This window comes from Macaca fascicularis, chromosome 11, assembly GCF_037993035.2.
Source record: "Macaca fascicularis isolate 582-1 chromosome 11, T2T-MFA8v1.1".
Classification (NCBI taxonomy): Eukaryota; Metazoa; Chordata; class Mammalia; order Primates; family Cercopithecidae; genus Macaca; species Macaca fascicularis.
The window spans coordinates 134,880,995-134,900,873 of record NC_088385.1 but is presented as its reverse complement, the minus strand read 5'-3'; the positions used below and the strand labels follow the sequence as shown (position 1 = coordinate 134,900,873).

Sequence of the window (19,879 nt, the reverse complement as noted above, 5' to 3'; positions counted from 1 at the left end):
GAAACAGAGGGTCTCCTTTGACAGGTCTCCAATTGTTCTAGAGAAGCCAGATATCTCTGTTTTAAACTGAAGTATCCTTAGTTTTAAGATGTTTCTTTTTTGTTTTAAACTGAAGTATCCTTAGTTTTAAAATGTTTCTTTTTTGGCCGGGCGCGGTGGCTCACGCCTGTAATCCCAGCACTTTGGGAGGCCGAGGCGGGTGGATCACCTGAGGTCGGGAGTTCAAGACCAGCCTGACCAACATGGAGAAACCCAGTCTCTACTAAAAACACAAAAATTAGCCAGGTGTGGTGTCGCATGCCTGTAATCCCAGCTACTCGAGAGGCTGAGGCAGGAGAATCGCTTGAACCCGGGTGGCAGAGGTTGCGGTGAGCTGAGATAGTGCCATTGCACTCCAGCCTGGGCAAAAAGAGCGAAACTCCGTCTTAAAAAAAAAAAAAAGTTTTTATTTTTGTTTTAATCCTATATGAGTCCACCAAAGTTGTTTCTTGATGCCAACTAGTCTTTGGGCCACCATGTCATCATGCCCGACTTAGTCTAAAAGTCTCTTGCGTTTCTTTCTGTTTCCTCACCTTTGCCTTTATTTCCTGTCTCTACTTCTCATGCACTTCTCTCCATGACAAGGTATAGAAAGGTCCTGTGTGCTAATAAAAAAGTAAATTGGGCCAGACACATCTGTAATCCCAGCACTTTGGGAGGCCGAGGCAGGTGGATCACCTGAGGTCAGGAGTTCAAGACCAGCCTGGGAAACATGGCAAAACCCCATCTCTACTAAAACTACAAAAATTAGCTGGGTGTGGTTGTGGACACCTGTAACCCCAGCTACTTGGAAGGCTGAGGCAGGAAAATTGCTTGAACCCAGGAGGCAGAGGTTGCAGTGAGCCGAGATGGTGCCTCTGCATTCCAGCCTGGGTGACAGATCGAGACTCCACCTCAAAAAAAAATAAATTGACTCAATGAAATGGTGATGGAAACTTGGCAAACTGGCTGCCACCAGGATCCACTCTACCCACCAACGTATTTTATTCGCCACATCCTCACTATACTCTCTCCCTTTAAGCAGAGGTGTAGTTCTTGTTTGAGGATTCATCTTTAATTTGTGCATTATTCAACAAATATTTGTCAAGTGCTATATTGCCAAGTATTCTAGGCACTGAATTTTAATATATTTAATATATATACTGAATAATAACATATAATAAATATATATATAAAATATATATTTAATATATATTTAAAATACATATTAAATATATAGTATATATTATATATAAAACATACATATTATATAGTACATAAAACATAATATATAATAAAACATATAATATATATTAAAAATATTAAATATAATATGTTATATATTATATGTAAAACATATATATTAAAAATATATATGTGTAATTATATGTGTGTAAAATAACAGAATCCCTGCCCTTATGGAGCTTACATTTTTGAATGGGAGAGGCAGCAAATAAAATAATTAAATATGTCCTGTGTCAGGCAATGGCAAATGCTCAAAAGAAAAACCAAAACAAGGAAGAGCAACAATGCAGGAGATAAGAGATGCAATCTTTAAAAGAATGGCCAAGGAAAATCTCACTGAGAAACTCACATTTCAGTGAAGATCTGAAAAAGGGAAGGGATTCAGTGACATGGTTCTCTGGAAACAGCATGGGCAAAGGTCCTGAGGCTGAGACCCACCTCTTATCTCCCAAGTTCAGCTCAGAGGCCAGCTTGGCTGGAGCACAGGAAACAGGAGCAGAGATCTAAAACGAATGGAGGAAGGTCTGGGCAGCGGGGAAGGGAGGTGCGATCATTCATGGCCATAAGAACTTTGGTCTTTACTCTGAGAGGGGGGACCAGGCTGATGATTCTGGAGTCTGAGCTACATTGTAAGAGGATGGCCTCCCTCTCCTGGCTCTAACACTCATAAGGGTGTAACAGGCCCTTCATGGTCCCATCGGCACTCTTGGTTTTCCTGGTCCAGGCCTGCATTGCTCATGTCTATTACCTGCCTGGTCAGTGAAGGCTCTGGGTTTTGCAATCCCAGGGTTAATGGAAAACAGTAGACATGCAAGAGGCAAAGACATCTGGGAGTGAAGGGATTTTGCATTGCTTCCCGCTTGCTATTTCAAAAAGCCCCCCTCATTCATATGATTTTCAACTTACGAGAAATTAGCTCTCTGCCAGAATTTCAGTGTTATAACTTTTTTCAAATTTACTTATTATTGAATGTGACAGATAAATTCATAAAAGGAAATACAAAAGAAATGGAACAAAAGCCATGAGCAAAAGGTAAGCATTTTTGTTTGTTGGTTTTGAACTTCCGCCCTAAGAATTTTGACCCACAAGACATGAAACAATCAAGTAACAGTCCCAGCACTCTTTAGAAATGTCCTGACTCCACTAGTAGTACTAAGGTAAAGACACACCGATAACATTTTAAGGATCAGTAAAGGCCAAGTGTCAGAAGTTAGCACCTTTGCCCTCCAATGCTGACCTTATCTTTGCACCCCTCTTCCATGACTGTGTTCATTAGGGTTGAACAGAGCTGCAGTCAGTGCCGGTTAGGGCTGTCTTTCTGTGTGCTGAGCACTGCATTTGGAGTCTGTGTCCTCATAAGTGGTGTCATTAGTGGGACTCACACTTGTGATTTGTACTGGCTGCTCTGTGGTAATGATTTCGACCTCTTCCCATCTCAAACTCTCCAGTGCTGTGGTGCAAGTAATGAGACCAGACTGGATCCCCACCACTGTACATTGTTTTCTGGCTTTTTATTGTCTTCTTACTACTGAGATTGACAAAAGCAACTTCCTGTTGTATGTGCTCCACCCACACTGCCTTCTTCAGACCTTCAAGCGTGACTGCTTGTTCCTGTCTTAAAAACCCTTTGTATGCATGAAGGGTGGCTTTAAAGTACTATAGAAGTGTGTAAAACATTAATCGGATCACGACTGCTGACTCTATGCTTAGGCATGCTAGGTAAAGTGTGCATTGATATGACAGCATCAGCTCATCTAATTAAGGTGTCCAAATAGTCCCCGTTTGTCCCTGTCTCCGTTTAAACACTGAAGGTCCCAAGTCCCAGGAAACCTCTCAGTTTAAGTAAACTAGGACAGGTGAACGCCACACATTTAATGCTTACCACAACCTTACCAGGTGGGGCCAGTACTAGCCCATTTTACAGATGAGGCTTCTGAGGGTTAGAGAAGTTAAATGCTGAGGCCTCTGAGGGTTAGAGAAGTTAAATGCTTTACCTAAATACCCGTACTCCCACCCCCACCCCAGGGTTCGAGAGTGACAGCCTGGTCTTAAAGTTCTTACACAATTGTTCTGGAATCAGCCTCAGTATAGGTGTTTTTAAAAGGTGTTCCAGGTGTCTCCTGAAACACACAACCAATTGGGGGCCATTGCTATAAAGTTAAAAAATTGGACTCAAGTAAATCTGCCTTCATCTGCATCCTGGATAAACCTCTTATTGACCATGGAACACTGGGCAAGTTGTTTAACATGCCTGGCCTCAGTTTCCTGGTCTGTAAAAGAGGGATCAGCATAGCACCTACCTCATAGGGCAGTTCAGGGAATTAAATACTTTGACAATTGTAAAGTCCTGAGAGGGGCGCTTGGCAAAGAATAAGTGCTATGTGAGGTTAGTTATTAGCTATTACAGGATAATAATTTTCAAAATGAAAAAAATGTAATATAAAGATTCAAATCATATGGGACCTGTATTATTTATTTTCAAACAAAATGTTATTAAAATTTAAAATATGGTCATTGACTCAAACAGCATTTTCTCCCTTGGCACTTTGGACAGGATGTTCAGGCTGCCTTGAAGAAACTGTAGTTTGCGGCTTGGGCTGCTGCTTTCATTAATTTTAATACAGACATGACTAACATCTCATTCAAAATGTGAAACCTAGCTTTTAATTTAGTACCATGGGTTCCTGCAGGACTGAGTCGACACACTGGGAAATATATCAATTAAGCTTGTTTCCCAGGAAGAAATAGGGATGTCTTGCAAACGACCCAAGATAGAAGGAACCCAGGCTTTGAAGGTGAGCCAAGGACAACGGTGCTTAATGAGAGCCTGATTTCTAACCACGTGTTCTTGCTCACAGGTGGGAACTAATCGCAGAAAGCCATTGGACAGGATGAGAGGTGGGGCCCTGGTTTGGGAAGTGTTTGGTATCATCCCCCCGCCCCCCAAGTTGTCCGGAGCATTGCATGTCCCAGCTCTTGCAAATGGAAAGTGACATTCTGCAGCCGTGGGTTGATACCATGGAGATGGAGCCGCTGCTTTTCTGTGGTCCTGCCTGTATATTACATAACAGTGCGATGGCTTGCATTCACCCCACGCTTTGGGGAGATTCCGCTTAATTTCTTCAGCAGTGAAAATGTAGATATCTGTATCGTTTTTCTGAGCAGAGTTCTCCCTCAAACATATTTAAAAGGGGACCAGCAGATAACGCAATGAATTGATTAAATTTTAAAATTATTATTTTAAGAGAGACTAGCTCGGCTATTAATGTGTTTGCTTGCTGTTGTTTGTACTTTTGGTTTTTCTTCCTTTTTTTTCTTTTTTTATTGTCTTCTCCAGGTGAGTTCCCTATAGGCCAGAGGTAAGCACAGGGTTGGAGGCTAGGGAATGGAAAAGCTTCCCAATTCAGGCATTTCTGGAAGCACTTCTGGATATTTCAGGGGGAGCTAGAAACACAAGGCAAAGAGTCTTTCGATCTGACACCTCTGTGTGAGCTTCAGAGAGACAATCTTCCGGATCTGGTGGTGACTTTTAAAAAGCGTCTCTGGAATCCATCCCCAGGCAGGCAGAATTTGGTCTGAAGATCCTCCCTTGAGAGCACCAGCAGGCCTTCCCCCGCAGAGACCTCCTTTATCCGTGAGCGTTCTCTTCCCAGCCCTCGTGTCCCACGGGTCCTCTCCACTCTCTCCCTGAAGTCAGAGGGCGCTGGGGTTTCTCTGGAGGAATCACTCGCACGTTCGTGAGTGGGGACCGTGAGAAACGGGAGTCAGGCTCACTTTACTGAAGCTCCACTTCCCAGCTCCCCACCCACCCCTTCCTCAGCTCAGCCTGGATCCCGCTGCTTGACTCTCAAAGCACCGCATTCATGCTGGAAGCCAGCGTCCCCCACAGCGTCTTCTGTGAAGACAAATCCTGGGAGATGTTAGTGTTCCGGCAGAAGAAATCCATTCCTCAAAAATAAGCAAATTTTTATTTAAGGTGATGTTTCAAGGAGATGTCAGTATATTAACGTGCTTTGCGAGTGTTTAAGAGGAAGGGATGAAGTGCAAGTTTCTCCAAAGTCGTTGGCTACCTGGAGACTGTCTCCAGGAGTTGGACTAGAACTTGGTACTCACAATAATAAACAATGACAGGCCAGGCGCGGTGGCTCACGCCTGTAATCCCAGAATTTTGGGAGGCTGAGGCAGGTAGATCAGTTGGTGTCAGGAGTTGGAGACCAGCCTGGCCAACGTGGTGAAACTCTGTCTCTACTAAAAATACAAAAATTATCAGGGAGTGGTGGCACACACCTGTAACCCCAGCTACTCCGGAGGCTGAGGCACGAGAATCGTTTGAACCCGGGAGGCAGAGATTGCAGTGAGTCAAAATCGTGCCACTGCACTCTGGTCTGGGCAACAGTGAGACTCCATCTCAAATAAATAAATAAATAAATAAAATAAGTAATAAATAAATAAATAAACAATGACAACACTCAGCAAGCCCCTACCATGCTCCAGGACCTGGTCTCAGTACTGAAGATTGATTCAACAGTGAGAACGTCAAACAAGCACTAGTCTCCATGGGCTTACATTATGAAGGAAAAAATATAAACAAACAAACAAACAAACACAGCTACAATATACAGCAGGAAGTGAGAAGTGACTAGAAGAAAAATCAACCCAGATAAGAAAAGGAAACAATTAAAATAGAAATTGAATATTTTATATCTTTTCTTTTTACACATTTTAAGACATTTATTATGAAAATGTTGCAAGTTGAGATAAAAGTATAACAAATCCCCATATGCTAATTACTTTTTAAATTATCATCTTGTTTAATCTATAGATGCACCCATTCGTTTCCTGGTGTATTTTAAAACAAATTACAGACACCATTCTATTTTAAATAATAAATGTTTTAGCATATAAATCTAACAAATAATGGCGTTTTGACACAATTGCAATGGAATTATGGCCTCTAAAACATTAATGATAATTACTTAATAGTACAGGTTGATTCCTTGCCTGAAATGTTCAGGATTAGAATTGTTTCAGATTTCAGATTTGTGGGGATTTTAGAATATTTGCATATACATAATGAGATATCTTGGGGGCAGGACTTAAGTCTAAACACAAAATTTATTTGTCCTTCATATGCACCTTATATGCATAGCCTGAAGATAATTATGTATTTCCAATAATTTTGTGCATGAAACAAAGGTTTTGGACATGAGGTCACGTATGAATTTTTTCACTTGTGGTATCATGTAGGTACTCAAAATTTCACAAATTTGGAGCATTTTGGACTTGATTTTTGGATTAGGGATGCTTAACTTGTATCTAATACTCATCTAGTATTATTCCAGTAATTTGCTGATCACCTCAAAATGTCTTTTATTATAGCCAGTTTGTTAGAGTGCAAAAAAATAAGTATTCACATTGCATTTAATTGATAAATCTTTTACATCTTACCTGGAAGGCATTTCCCTCCCCGCTGCCACCGACCCATCATTTCTTCAATGAAAAGGTAGATTTGTTTTTCCTGTGTTTTTTCTCACATTGTGATCAGCTGCCTGCATGCTGGAACTTTTATGTAACATATTTATCTCTATACCACATATCTTCTGTCAATTGGTACATAGATCTACAACCTTCATTAGATTTGGCTTCGTTCTTTAGGCAAAAATAATTCATTGACTGTGTTTGAACTTCTTGTTGCATTGTATCTGGAGGCAGATATTACAGTTGGCCAGCAGGGTCCCCTGGTGCCAACTTCGATCCTCTTTCAAAAAATGGTCTCAGCATACTTTGCTGCTCCTGGTCTAGGAGCTACTGGCCTAGGAGCAATTTTATTCAGGCTCTTGGAATTATGATTTTCAATTTCTACTATTTCTTCTGCATAATTAGCTAGAATTTTTCTATGCAGAAGAAACCCTTCTAAAGGTGGCTTTGTTTGTTTTTTAAAGATCAAGTGTGTAAACATAAAGAGGCTGTGAATGGTTAGGAACACAGGCTCTGTGGCCAGACACACCTGGGATTGAATTTTGGCTCTATCAATTTTCTTCCCCAGTCCAGGGCGATTCTCAACTGTGTCCGAGAAAAACCTCACATACCTTCTGGAAACTGTTAGTCTCCTATAAGATCAAACATAGATGTCTGGTGACTTTTACTTAATGGTTTATCTGTACATCTTTCCATAACCAACACACAGAGATTTTCTTTTTTAATTTTACTTTAAGCTCTGGGATACATGTGCAGAACGTGCAGGTTTGTTACATAGGCATACATGTGCCACGGTGGTCTGCTGCACCTATGAACCTGTCATCTAGGTTTTAAGCCCCGCATGCATTAGGTATTTGTCCTAACGCTCTCCCTCCCTTTGCCCCCCCACCCCCAGAGAGGCCCCAGTGTGTGATGTTCCCCTCCCTGTGTCCATGTGTTCTCACTGTTCAACCCCCACTTATGAATGAGAAGATGCAGTGTTTGGTTTTCTGTTTCTGTGTGAGTTTGCTGAGAATGATGGCTTCCAGCTTCATCCATGTCCCTGCAAAGGACATGCACTTATTCTTTTTTATGGCTGCATAGTATTGCATGGTGTATATGTGCCACATTTTCTTTATCCAGTCTATCATTGATGAGCATTTGGGTTGGTTCCAAGTCTTACTATAGTAAATAGTGCTGCTATAAACATATGTGTGCATGTGTCTTTATAGCAGAATGATTTATAATCCTTTGGGTATATAGCCAGTAATAGGATTGCTGGGTCAAATGGTATTTCTGGTTCTAGATCCTTGAGTAATCATCACACTGTCTTCCACAACGATTGTACTAATTTATACTCCCACCAACAGTGTAAAAGTGTTCCTATTTCTCCACATCCTCTCCAGCATCTGTTGTTTCCTGACTTTATAATAATCACCTTTCTCACTAGTATGAGATGGTATCTCATTATGGTTTTGATTTGCATTTTTCTAATGACCAGTGATGATGAGCTTTTTTACGTGTCTGTTGGCTGCATAAATGTCTTCTTTTGAGAAATGTCTGTTCATATCGTTGCCCACTTTTTATGGGGTTGTTTGCTTTTTTCTTGTAAATTTGTTTAAGTTCCTCGTAGATTCTGGATATTAGACCTTTGTCAGATGGGTGGATTGCCAAACTTTCTAAAAGGATTACAAAAAAGAATCACACACATAGCAATATTTAAGAAATGAGCTGTTATCACTGTTTGATTCCCTGGTTCTCTGCTTTGCCCCAGGTGCCCTCAGCGTATTTTTAGGTGAGTTTTCTCCTCCTCCTCCCTGACACAGGCTTATCTCTCTTAAGTGTTGGTATCTCTGTTCTTCCTTCCATCTTCCTTCCCACCCAGCCTCAGTCTCAAGGATCAGTGGAGCATCTCCTTAGAAAGACACCTCTCCCTTACCTCATTCATCTCCCCAGTGCTACTAACTCCTCACAGCATGGTGCCTCTAGGTCCTACCTCCTCAACTGGAATACAGGCTGTGACTCCTTTATTTTGGCATCCTCCAAGGGCATCTAACATAGGTTGGGGTACAAAGTAAGGGTTAAAAATTCTGGCTAATTATATAAATGATTGATTATCCACTTGACAAATTTACATTAATTGATTTCCTTCCTGAGAATGTTGCAGATGTTGGAAAACCCCCCTACTTTTACTTTGTAGGCCATAAGTTGAAAATTACAGGGAAAAGCAAGTCATTCAGGAGTATGTGAACCCCAAAAGTTTGAGACAGGTCTCAGTTAATTTAGAAAGTTTATTTTGCCAAGTTTGAGGACATACACCCATGACACAGGCTCAGGAGGTCCTGACAACATGTGCCCGAGGTGGTGAGAGCACAGTTTGGCTTTATACATTTTAGGGAGACATGAGACATCAATCAACATATGTAAGATGAACATTGATTTGGTATGGAAAGGCAGGACAACTCAAAGCGGGGAAGGAGCTTCCAGGTCATAGGTAGATAAGAGACAAATTGTTACATTCTTTTGAGTTTCTGATTAGCCTCTCCAAAGGAGGCAATCAGGTATGCAGTTATCTCAGTGAGCAGATGGGTGACTTTGAATTGAATGGGAGGCAGGTTTGCTCTAAGCAGTTCCCAGCTTGACTTCCTTTAGCTTAGTAATTTTGGGAACACAAAATATTTTCCTTTCACAAGTAGTTATTATTGTTGCTGCTACTGCTAGTGTGTTTTGTTTGATATAAGGTAGTGTGTTAGTCTGTTTTCATGCTGCTGATAAAGACATAACCAAGACTGGACAATTTACAAAAGAAAGAGGTTTATTTGACTTACAGTTCCACGTGGCTAGGGAGGCCTTGCAATCATGGTGGAAGGTGAAAGGCACATCTCATATGGCAGCAGACAAGAGAAGAGAGAACTTGTGCAGGGAAACTCTCCCTTATAAACCCATCAGATCTTGTGAGACTTATTCACTCTCAACCAGAACAGCAGATGAAAGACCTGCCCCCATGATTCAATTACCTCCCACCAGGTTCCTCCCATGACACGTGGGAATTCCAGATGAGATTGAGGTGGGGACACAGTCAAACGATATCAGATAGTTTATATATAATTTGTACATCTATGTATGATGCCTAAAGCCTTTTGGAACTCATCTATAGAGGAGATTGCATGACCAGAAAAAAAAAAAATGCTCTGCAGTTTGCATGTAATCAGAATTTCCCTGTAAAACCATTGTCTGAAGCCCCAGCACTAATTTGGCTGTGTCTGTGGTTGGGACACATCTCCTAAGGCTGAAGCAATTTTATTTTTCATGTTTAAAAAACCATTTGGTGGCAGTTTTGTTTGCACATGGGAGCCTCTGGATGTCTGATTTTTTTTTTTCACAGGCTGGGTTTGGCACCAGAGGTCTGATTTGTCTCTCAGATGCTGCCATTTTTCCTCATTTTCTTGGGAACAAGCACAGTACGTTGGCACTTTTTAGCAATGAGCATTATTACCTAATATATCAACATCGAAAGCAGGACTGAAATGGATTTGGTAGAACAGGGATCGTTAGGGAAACAGAGAGATAAACATTGATATTTCCCAGTTAAGGTTGTCAGTCTTGTCTGAAGTACCTTGTAGAGTTTCAAGGCTATGCCCAGCTCCTTGTTTTTACAAATTGCTTTTTCCAAAGATGAACAAATAACTTTGAGTTAGGCAACTCATAAAGCTGATGACATTGAATTTTAGAGAGCTGGTTATACACAGTGTGGCCTGGTTCTTTCCTTCTTTCTTTCGTTTCCTCTCTATTTTCTTTTTTCTTTAGTTTTAATCCTTGCCCCTGCTTCAGTTCTCTCTTAATACACCAACCAGATTAATGTTGTTAAAATGCAGATCAGCCATATTACTCATCTACTCAATATCCCACAGTGACTATAATTTTACTGGGAACAAAAGACAAAGTTTTTATAATGACCTGCAAGTCTGGAAGACCTGTCTTGGAACACCTGTGCATTACCTCTCTGAGCTCAACTCTTACCAGCCCTCCCGTGGTCTCTGAGCTCTAGCCATGCTGGCCCTGCTGGTCCCCAAACTCTGAAGCTGCACCTCTGCCCCAGGGTTGCACATACCACTCCCTCTGCCTGGATCCCCAGAAAGCCTCATGGCCCCTCACAACCTTCAGATCTTTGTTCAAATGCCACTTTTTAATGAAGTCTTCCCCGACTAAGCCTTGGTAGAATAGCAACTCTTCTCTCTTTCTCTTTATCATACTTCATCTTTCTTTTTCTTTAAAATAAGAATTGCCTCTGGGCATGTAATATATTTACTTGCTTATTGGGATTTTATAGTCACTACAAGACACATTCCCTGAAGGCAAAGGAATTCTTTACTGTGCCACTCCCAGTGCCTACAACAGTTGCTGGGCACAAGAGAAAAACTCAAATTGTAGAATAAATAAAATAATGAAAAAGAGTTTCTCAATGAAAGGGACCTTATCTTCCACCTCTGAGATTCTGGAAGGTATTGTTTAGGGAGTTTAAGTAAGTAACTCTCAGGGTAGTTTACTGATGCGTTGGCTTGTTGGGACCAGACAGAGCTGCACAGAAAAGAGTGTTTTTATAATAATTGTTACATGTATCAGCTAGTCTTCTTTGGTTGAATCTAACAGAAGCAAACTGTGGCTCACTTCAACAACTACAAAAAAATATTAAAGTGATATAAATGCTTAGAGATTGATGGGAAACCCCAGACATACTCAAAAAAGCACAGGATACAAGGTAATTTGGGAAAAACTGTTTGCAGGAATTAATTAATTAAACTGTCAAAGTGATACAGCTGGAAAAATCAACTATCATCATTTTTAATTTTTGTATCCTTCTGCTTATGAATAAAATTCCAGGAGAAGTTTACCTGCTTAGCCAGAGTCACATCTGCACCACTTGTGTGGGCAGTGGGTTATCTATGTTGATGGTCCCACTAAGACTTGACACAATGGGGGAAGATAATACCCTGGAGAAAAACAAAGGTACTGGTTGGGCACAGTGGCTCCTGCCTGTAATCCCACCACTTTGGGATGCCAAGGCAGGAGGATCACTTGAGGCTAGGAGTTCAAGACCAGCCTGGTCAACATGGTGAAATCTCGTCTCTACTAAAAATACAAAAATTAGCCCAGTGTCATGGCACATGCACGAGTCCCAGCTACTTGGGAGGCTGAGGCAGGAGAATCGCTTGAACCGGGAGGAGGAGGTTGCAGTGAGCCGAGATTGTACCACTGCACTGCAACCTGGGTGACAGTGCGACTCCGTCTTAAAAACAAAGGTTTTGCTCTCCCCCCAAAATAATAAATAACCATGATATTAACATTTTTTGAGAACCAAATCCATTATAATGTCCTGTTCCTGTGCTGAGAGTGGGCATATTTTGGTTCCTATATTTAATCATACTCAGAACAAACACTATCTGCTTGCTCCAGAGAATACTGGACCCTGAAATTAAAGCTGTAAACAACTAAAATTGCTTACTTATCATGATTTATGTTTTTCTTATCAAGATTCTATTTGAGACCTTTTCCTCCCTGTGTCTACCAATCCACAACTAATCCCAATTAGCTTCCTGCCTTACAAGACCTATCTTAAAAATGACCCAGCCCAGACCATAAAACCCTATAAAAATACTCCCCTGACTTTTTCTGCCTGCACCAATAAAACAGTATCAAAGTGATGATCACTCATGTTGGAAGATATAATATTGGATAGGACATAGTGGGTATGTAACACTTATAATGGTGATCAACTTGTTTAGTGAATTCACAGGTTTTTCTAATGGTCACTTTATGAAGTTTGCTTCCTACACAAAAGCTCAAAGGTGCTGAACAAGAAAGCAAAGGTCAATATGTCTAACTTAAAGGCATCTCTTCACCTGTTTTATCAAAGTGCCAAGGAATGATTCTGCAGTGTGTTCAACGCTTATCTTAGACCAGTCTCTGAATGACAGCTATGAACACCATAGCAACCCTTCCTTGCCAGTTTTAAAATACAGGGTGTGGGCTCCTTTTCTCTGAGTAGGTTCTGGAAAGATGAATTCAGGGATTCACCGTGCAAAAATGTAGACTGGAGGAAGGAGGTACTTTTTTGCATCAGCTGGACAAATCCAGAATTTGTCCTTTTCTTCTCTAGAGCAGGCTTCCCGTCTCTGGAGTTTAAACTCACAAGTTACGTCTGCACATAATTTATGTGGGGTAAGATACGTGCATCTGTGAGGTTATTCAGATCAATGAATGTTTTGCAGTATTTGGGTGACCAGCTATGCTGATTTCCCTGTGAGTGGTATTGAAAATCCTGCATCCTGGGGAAACTTTTGTTTTCAGATAAATTTGTATTGTTGGTCACTCTAAGTGAACCATTAGTGGGCAAGGGGGTGAATTCCTTGTGTTTTGGCACCCAGTTCCCATGAAGCTAACTGCACGAATTACAGGCATTCACAGAATTTCCAAATGAATTTCATTAGATAAGAGTATTATGAATATGTAATGCGTATAATGGTGATCAACTTTCTTAAAGAATTAGCAGGTTTTTCTAATAGTCACCTTATGAAGTTTGCCTCCTACACAAAAGCTCAAAGGTGCTGAACAAGAAAGCAAAGGTCAATATGTCTAATGTAAAGGCATCACTTCACCTGTTTTATGAAAGTGCCAACATCATGAAATGGATGAAAAGGTGCTCAACATTGCGAATCATCAAAGAAATGCAAATGAAAACATCAGTAAGCTATGGCCTCACATTTGTTTAGATGGCTATTAACAAAAAGACAAGTGTTGGTGAGGATGCGGAGAAATGGGAACTCTTACACTCTGTCAGTGGGACTGTAGACTGGTACAGCTATTATAAAAGAGTATGAAGGTGCCTCAAAATTCTAAGAATACAACTACCATATAATCCAGCAACCCCTCTTCTGGGTATATATCCAAAGGATATAAAAACTGTATGTCAAAGGAATATCTATACTCCTATGTTCATCACAGCACTATTCACAGTAACCAACATATGGAAATAATCTAAGTGTCCATTAGCAGACGAATAAAGGAAATGTGATGTGTATGTATACACACACATATAGATGTATATATACATATATATATAATATGGTTCAGCTGTGTTCCCACCCCAATTTCATCTCGAATTGTAGTTCCCATAATTCCCACTGTGTTGTGGGAGGGACCCAGTGGATGGGAAATGAATTATGAATAAAATTCCAGGAGAAGTTTACCTGCTTAGCCAGAGTGACATCCATGCCACTTGTGTGGACAGCGAGTTATCTATGTTGATGGCCACACCAAGACTTGACACAAGTCTTTCCTGTACTGTTCTGGTGATAGTAAGTCTCGCGAGATCTGATGGTTTTATAAAGGGGAGTTCCCCTGCACATGTTTTCTTGTCTGCCACCATGTAAGACGTGCCTTTGCTCCTCATTTGCCTTCTGCCATGATTGTGAGGCTTCCCCAGCCATGTGGAACTGTGAGTCCATTAAACCTCTGTCCTTCATAAATTACCTAGTCTCAGGCATGCCTTCATTAGCAGCATGAGAATGGACTAATACTGTATATGGACACACACACATACACAGTGAAATATTATTCAGCCTAAAAATAAGAAGATCATTTGTGGCAACATTGATGACCCTGGAGGACATTATGCCAAGTGAAATTAGCCAGATACAGAAAGAACAATCTGCGTCAACTCACTTCTATGCAGAATGTTAAAATGTCAAGTACATAGAAGCTGAGAGTAGAACAGTGGTTACCAGGGGCTGGGAGAAGGACAAAATGAGAAGATATTTGTCAAAGGGTACATTTCAGTTATGCAGTATAAGTAAGTCTACAAATCTATTGTACAGCACGGTGACTGTAGTGAATAATACTGTATTGTATCCTGGAAACTCGTTAAAAGAGTAAATTTCAGGCCAGGCATGGTGGCCCACACCTGTAATCCCAGCACTTTAGGAGGCCAAGGTGGTTGGATCCTGAGGTCAGGAGTTCAAGACCAGCCTGGCCAACATCGTGAAATCCCATCTCTACTAAAAATACAAAAATTAGCCGGGTGTAATCCCAGCTACTTGGGAGGCTGAGGCAAGAGAATTGCTTGAGCCTGGGAGGCGGAGGTTGCAGTGAGCTGAGATCATGCCATAGAACCCCAGCACAGGCAACAGCGCAAGACTCTGTTTCAAAAAAAAAAAAAAAAAAAAAGTAGATTTCAAGGGCTCTTACCAAAAATAAATAAATAAATTAGGAGATAGATATGTTAATTTGCTTAACAGTAGTAATTATTTTACTATGTATATGTATATCAAAATACCACATTGTACATCGTTGAAAAATCTGATTCGCTATTTTTTCCTGAGGATCATGACGTTGTCCTTCGCTTCTGCACATCACCCCTGTACAAGGTCAGAAGACTGAGACAGGCCACAGTTGCTCTGCCTTAGGTCTCAAATAATAAACCTTGCCCTATCCGGCATCTCTTCTGCCTTATTTTATCTGTAGTTGTTCTTCACCCAGAGCCATAACTTCCACTCCTCTGCCAGAGAAGTGTCTTAGAACCATTCTTTATCATCAGTAGCACAAACCCCCGGATCCCAACTGAGAAGGGCAAGAAAACTTGCACAACTAAAGCCACTTATCATAACACAGATGGGACGTGGGCTTGTGCCGATGACAAACGGCCCCTGCACAGCACACCGTGAGTGTGTGTGTTTGCTTCCTTCAGAAAGAGTTGCCTCCTTGTTCTCCCACTTGATCGTGGGAGAAGCCCTTTCTATCCTGTTGGGGCACAAAGCTGCCCTAATATAGATGCTAATGCATATTTTTAAAAATCTTGCATTGCAAATATGCCAAAAGTGAGTCTGAGATGCTTATACCCTGCTGCACATTTGAATCATCTGAGAAGTTTCTGTTAGTTTGTTTTGCTTTTAAAATATACTTACAGCTGGGTCTCATCCCAGAAAACTTGAGTCATTGTTGCTGGGGGTAGGTCCTGAGCATTAGCACTTTTTTTCAGCTCTTGGGGTGACTCCATTGAGCAGCCAGGGTGGTAAAGGATGAAATAGACCAAATAAAAAACAAACAAACTGAGGTTTAGGTAGACGGAGTTTATAGGTGTGGTGCATAGGTCAGAGCCTTAATTTTCTAGCTAAATGTCAATGTTTCCCACTTATTTTATTGCCACAAATAATTGTGCATTACAAGGTGGCACTCCAGTGTAGCTCTGGTCTTTGGACTCGGTGGTCTCTCTGGCCCGCCCTATTTCCCAAAGTTATAGAGATGGCCAAGTTGAGGGTTCCTGGCTCAGAAGGCCCGGTGCCACATCCTGCATGGAGTTTCTCCAGATGCCACAGAGGGGAGGGAGGCTGGGCCTGTGCTGGGCCTGTGCTGGGCCTGGGCCTCCTGGGGCATCTCCATGTGCTGCGAAAGGGAGGGTGGTCCCAGAAAGGCAAGCACAGAAGCCAGTGTCTCAGTTTTATACAACAGTGGCCACCACGAAAGGTCTCTGATCCTTGGGCAGTAGCACTTCAGAGAAAGCTCCTCCTGTTGTGGAGTCTGTGGTTTGTTTGTCCTTCCTGCCCCTGGCTTGGAAGCCAACTCTGCTACCTGAATTATCAACCCCAATATAGCCACATGGTTTCCAGGAGGCTTTGTGTGTGGTCAGATAGAGATGCCAGCTGCTCCGTAACTCGTGACCATCACTTGCTTGACTTAGAGAGTGAGAAGGAGAGAGAAAGACAGGGAGAATTAGGCACATAAACTTATATTTATGAATTTACAAGAAAAATGTACAAAAACTTTTAGGCTACCACCCAGCTCAATTAAGCCAGAAATTGACCCACTTTAATTTCTATAAGTATCTCTGTTCAGATGGAGCTAGCTATCCCCTTAGAGGACTCTATTTTCTATATCTATTTAGGGTCCCCCAAAGGGATATAACAATCTCAGTTTCTTTTGGGGTGATTCCCTTTCTCTAAATTCCATGTAGGAGGAGCTTATTTGCACCCAGGGTATTGAGAGTTGGGGACTCTTGGGGCTGGTGACAGCAGGGCTCTTGTTTCGTCCACTGCTGGTCCCTAATTGTCCCAGGACACATGACTCCTTCAGCTCCGGCTCTTTCTTGCTAACCTTGCCCCATCCCATGCAGGAGATCCTTCCTCACTAGAAGTCAGCTGTGATGGGGGGAAGAGGGCTTGGTGCATCCATTTCTACACTAGGGATTTTTCATCTCCTTGAGCTCCATCTTGGAAAGTGGAGCTGAGCCTTCACAATCAAATGCTCTAAACATTATCTAGGCTTTTTCTTTCTCACCAACAGGCCAAGTCCCCATTTCTCTGGAATCCACCGTTGACTTTAGACTTGCTTTCCCCAGCTGCTTCCTCTCCCTCCTGAGAGTGAGAATGTATCCTGTGCTCCTGCAAAATTGTGCATCGTCCAGAAATGTAGGCATGTAAGCATGTGAGCACACACACAGAGATTTTCTCTCTAATTCTCCTGGATTTTCTAAAAACACTGCATTGTTGTTGCTCACAGTCTCCCTCCCCAACCCCAACTACCTTAGGACTAAAACTTTGGACATTAAAAATAAGGCACTTCTGATTCTCACTTTCTGATGAGTTGTCCCTTACCTGAGGTTTTGGCACAAGACTGAGACGTGGAGGAGGAAAAGAGTCACAGCATGAAAGAAAGGTTGAGGAAAAACACATGATTACACAGTAAAACATATCACCACACACAAACAGGGAAACAGCATATTGGAACGTGTCCCCCAACCCCAGCATGAGCACCCACAGTGCCAGCAGTCAGACCCCAGATTTCTTTGTGCAGCGACATGGCTCTCTCCTAAATAGAATTTTTCTGCAATAAACACTATGTAATAATTAGAAGGATGTTCTTCTTTCTTGGGCACTTTAAAATATATTAAGCATCACCAGCTTCTAGATTTGATATTTCTATTGGTTTGTTTGTTTGTTTTTTGAAACGGAGTCCCGCTCTGTCGCCCAGGCTGGAGTACAGTGGTGCGATCTCAGCTCACTGCAAGCTCCGCCTCCCAGGTTCACGCCATTCTCCTGCCTCAGCCTCCTGCCTCACGTCATTCTCCTGCCTGCCTGTAGCTGGGACTACAGGCGCCCGCCACCACGCCCATCTAATTTTTTGTAGTTTTAGTAGGAACAGGATTTCACTGTGTTAGCCAGGATGGTCTCGATCTCCTGAGCTCGTGATCCACCTGCCTCGGCCTCCTAAAGTGCTGGGATTACAGGCGTGAGCCACCATGCCTGGCCCTAAATTTGGTATTTCATAGGATTTTTTGTGATTGTCATTGGAATCTCCATGCATTCACTCATCTCTTCCGTAAGCATTTGTGTAACACCTGCTGTGTGCCAGACACTCTATGACAATTTGGGATACTTTGGCGGATCCATGAACATAAACATGCACGCACACACACACACACACACACACACACACACACACATATCCTCAAGCTTATGTAGCCTGCATTCTCCCAGATCAAAATATTTGCCCACAGCCCTCTAGGCACGGTAAGTATGAGTGTGGTTTTGGGGGCTATAAGCAGAAGCAGTTCCTGAAGATGCCCTGTTAAATACACTAAGGATTAAGGACTTGGGACTAATTATGTAGCAGAACTGAGCTTGGCCCACGCCATGTTGAAATAGCTGCAATCTTCAGCTCTTGAGCATAGATGTTGAGAAGTCCTCCTTATCTTTGGAACCTGATTACACCTACAGGAGGGTGTGTTTTGTGAATTTTAAATGCAGATCATAAGGCATCTTTAATTCAACACTTACATAAGATAATGCTTATGTAAGCACACCGAGTTATCTTTTATCTGTAATTCCTATCCTCACTCTCCTCTCCTATCCTCAGGGAGGGAGGGAGGGAGGGAGGGAGGGAGGGAAGGAAGGAAGGAAGGAAGGAAGGAAGGAAGGAAGGAAGGAGAAAGGAAGGAAGGAAGGAGGAAGGAAGGAAGGAAGGAAGGAGAGAAGGAATCTATAGAAGTGGAAGGCAGATTAGTGCTCTCCAGGGTTTAGAAACAGCTGCTGTGGAAGTGGGGGTGAATGCCATAATGTATTAGGCCAGGTGCGGTGGCTCACACCTGTAATCCCAGCACTTTGGGAGGCCAAGGCAGGTGGATCACTTGAGGTCAGGAGTTTGAGACCAGCATAGCCAATATGGCAAAACCCCTTCTCTACTAAAAATACAAAAATTAAACAGGCATGGTGGTGCACTCTCAACTACATGAGACTAGAGGCTGAGGCAGGAGAATCGTTTGAACGCAGGAGGCAGAGTTTGCAGCGAGAATGCACAATTGCACTTCAGCCTGGGCAACAGGGCAAGAGTCCATCTCAAAAAAAAAAAAAAAATCCAGTAAGATTTGCTCATATTGAATACAAACTTGAGCCTCAGAGAAGTTAATTGACTTGTTTAAATGTCACCAAGCTGGAAACATGCCAGCATCAACAGTATTCTAAAACTGTCTTAACTCCTCCACCCTGTGCATCTTCTAACGCTGCTGAGCCGGGCTGTGTCTGCAGGAGTTCAGCCATGGTGGTTACCTAAGACAGCAAAGGCTCTGTTCTCAGACAGGCGAAATGTTAAATAACACCAATGCAGAGGCACGTCTGTCTGCAGTCCATTATTCAGGGGCATTCCCCTTGCTTCCTGATAAACAATAAAATATTTCCTGCTGACATAACATTGATCCTGAGCCCAGGATGGTTAATGGATTAAGTTTGTTTGGGTGTCAATCATTGTCAGCAGGTGTTTGAATAAAAGCTAAATTAATTGGCTACGTTCACTCTATATTTTCTACATACCCTTTTTCTAGAATAAGGAAACAATTTACTTGTGATATTTAATAAAGGCAAACAGCACTTCATTAATATGTTATCATAAGCACTGCCATCTGTCCCATTAGCTGACATAACCAGCCAGGAAGCTGGAGGGATACAGTTAGGGTACATATATTGGTTATATATGTGTGTGTGTGTGTATATATATATATATAGAGAGAGAGAGAGAGAGAGGCTCTATTGGCTACATATAGGACATAAGTGGCCAATTAATTCAGTTTTTATTCAAAAACCCCCTGACAATGATTGACATCCGAACATGCTGA

At 41.9% G+C, this 19,879-nt stretch overlaps 1 long non-coding RNA gene across 1 annotated transcript in view; it reads right to left on the bottom strand.

Annotated features, from left to right (window-relative positions):
- Positions 1 to 19,879, bottom strand: part of LOC135966354 (uncharacterized) — a 137,786-nt gene that overhangs the window by 1,549 nt on the left and 116,358 nt on the right. Inside the window, exon 2 of the long non-coding RNA XR_010579651.2 lies at positions 1,702 to 1,766. This is a non-coding gene — a long non-coding RNA (uncharacterized lncRNA). The remainder of the gene's footprint in view (positions 1 to 1,701; positions 1,767 to 19,879) is intronic.